The sequence below is a fragment of the Eptesicus fuscus genome, chromosome 4, assembly GCF_027574615.1.
Source record: "Eptesicus fuscus isolate TK198812 chromosome 4, DD_ASM_mEF_20220401, whole genome shotgun sequence".
Lineage (NCBI taxonomy): Eukaryota > Metazoa > Chordata > Mammalia > Chiroptera > Vespertilionidae > Eptesicus > Eptesicus fuscus.
Window position 1 is genome coordinate 113,163,947 of NC_072476.1, and position 2,722 is coordinate 113,166,668.

General features: G+C 47.6%; 1 pseudogene; it reads right to left on the minus strand.

Moving 5' to 3' along the window:
• Positions 1-1,272: 1,272 nt before the first annotated feature.
• On the minus strand, positions 1,273-2,366 carry LOC129148752 (60S acidic ribosomal protein P0-like; annotated as a pseudogene).
• Between the last annotated feature and the right edge of the window lie 356 nt (positions 2,367-2,722).

Genomic DNA, 2,722 nt, shown 5'->3' on the forward strand with positions numbered 1-2,722 from the left:
TCCCCTCCGTGCTTGAAGCAGGTTCTCTCTTCGATCGCAGGGAAACGCTGCTGCGGCTGGACACACAGTTAGGATTCTGTGTCTTCGGAAGAACTGGCCCTGTTATCATGTGACGTTCCCTCTTCGTGCCGGGAATGTGCCTTGTTCTGGAGGCTGCATTTTCTGACATTAACACTAGTGGCCGGTGCACGAAATCCGTGCACATTAAAAGGGGATTAATTAGCGGAAATATTTTAATATTGCTATTTGCCCTTTCTCTACAATAGAAGTGTCAGAGATGAAAGAAAATTAGTAAAATGTATATGAAAATCTCCCTACTGTCATAGTCTGGGGCGCACTGTGGGACCCACGTGCGCCTCGAAATCGCGTGAGACCCAGACCCGGCTGCCCCCCCATTGGGCTAGATCCAGACACGGCTGGTCCCACCCTTGTCAAGCCCCGCTGGGCGGGAGGCACAGCCTCAGGTCCCCTGGCCTGGCGCCGGGGCGGGGGGCGTGGCCTGAGGTCCCTTGGCCTGGCGCCGGGGCGGGGGGCATGGCCTGAGGTCCCCTGTCAAGCCCCACAGGGCGGGGCGGGGGGGGGCGCCGCCTCAGGTCCCTGGTGATTGCTTGTTAAGGGAACTCGGCCTCCGCTGTGGGTGCAGCCATCTTGTGTTACAGAAACCCCCTGCCTCCGCTGTGGGCGCCGCCATCTTTGTGGCGGAGGCACGGTTGATTTGCGTATTCCGTCTTTATTAGATAGGATGGTCACTCTAGCTTTCTTCATATCGATGTTCTCCTGGTGTATTTATTTCCCATCCTTTCATTTTAAAACCATCTGTGGCTTTGCATAGAAAACAGGTTTCTTGTAGACAATATCTACTTGGGGTCTTGCTTTTTTATCCAATTTGTCAATCTCTGTTATTTAATTGAAAGTTAGGCCTTTAATAGTTAATGCAATAATTGATATGATTTGGTTTATAGATACCATTTTACTATTTGTTTTCTGTGTGTCTCATCCATTCTTTGTTCTTTTTTTATTTTTGCTTGAGGAACTTCCTTTAAGATCCTTGTGGGTAAAGGTCTTCTGTTGACTAATTTTCTTAGCTTTAGTTTGTGTGAAAAATTTTTTTACCTTGCTTTTACTTTTTTTCTTGCTTTTATTTTGAAAGATATATTTCCTAGAAATAGAATTTTAGGCTGACAGATATTTTCTTCCAGCTGTTTAAAGAAGCTATTCCATTGTCTTTGATCTACATGGTATTGGACGATGAGTCCATAGTATATCTTTTTTTTTTTTTTTTTTTAGGAGAAGTAAGCCTTTATTTCCTTGTTTCTCAAATAGTTGGCTGTTGCTTTTTGGTAATTAATCAAAGAGACCAAATCCCATATCCTCGTCCGACTCCTCCGACTCTTCCTTTGCTTCGACCTTGGCTGGGGCTGTGGCAGCAGCAGGGGCAACAGAGGTGTCAGCAGCAGCCCTGGGGGCAGCAGCCACAAATGCAGATGGATCAGCCAAGAAGGCCTTGACCTTTTCAGCAAGTGGGAAGGTGTAATCAGTCTCCACAGACAAAGCCAGAACTCGCTTGTACCCATTGATGATAGAATGGGGTACTGACGCAACAGTTGGATAACCAATCTGAAGGCATACGCTGGCAACATTGCGGACACCCTCCAGGAAGCGGGAATGCAGAGTTTCCTCTGTGATGTCAAGCACTTCCGGGTTGTAGATGCTGCCATTGTCAAACACCTGCTGGATGATCAGCCCAAAGGAGAAGGGGGAGATGTTGAGCATGTTCAGCAGTGTGGCTTCGCTGGCTCCCACTTTGTCTCCAGTCTTAATCAGCTGTACATCACTCAGGATTTCAGTGGTGCCCCTGGAGATTTTAGTGGTGACGCCTAAAGCATGGAAGAAGGAGGTCTTCTCTGGCCCTAGACCAGTGTTCTGGGCTGGCACAGTGACTTCACACGGGGCAATGGCACCAGCACGGGCAGCAGCTGGCACCTTATTGGCCGCAGCATGTCCCTGACCGCAGTGAGGTCCTCCTTGGTGAACACAAAGCCCACGTTCCCCCGGATGTGAGGCAGCAGTTCCTCCAGCGCTGGGCTGCTTCCAGATGTCCTCGGATGGCCTTGCGCATCATGGTGTTCTTGCCCATCAGCACCACAGCCTTCCCGCGGAGGGACATGCGGATCTGCTGCATCTGCTTGGAGCCCACATTGTCTGCTCCCACAATGAAGCATTTTGGATAATCATCCAGAAGTTGGATGATCTTAAGGAAGTAGTTGGACTTCCAGGTCGCCCTGTCTTCCCTGGGCATCACGGCGGTGCGTCAGGGATTGCCACGCAGGGTTTAAAGACGATGTCACTCCCACGAGGACGCCTGGCGAGAGCTCCATAGTATATCTTACCTTTCTTTCTCTGATGTGTATTTTTTCTCTGAACACTTTAAAAATTTCCTCTTCATTCCTGTTTTTAGTAACATTATGATGATGTCCATGCAGGTGTGGGTGTCCATGTGCGTGTGTTTACACTGTTTGGGTTTTATTGATCCCCTTGAGTCTATGGGTTTGTAGTTGTTATCAAGTTTAAACATTGGGTCAGCATTTATAGCCTAAAAATATTTTTTTTGCATAGTTTATAGTTTCTATTCCAGCTCCTATTACTCACTTATAACCAGAAGCTGAGGTCAATAATTGTATTTTTCACATCAACAAAAATTAGTTTTTCAGGTTAGAAAATT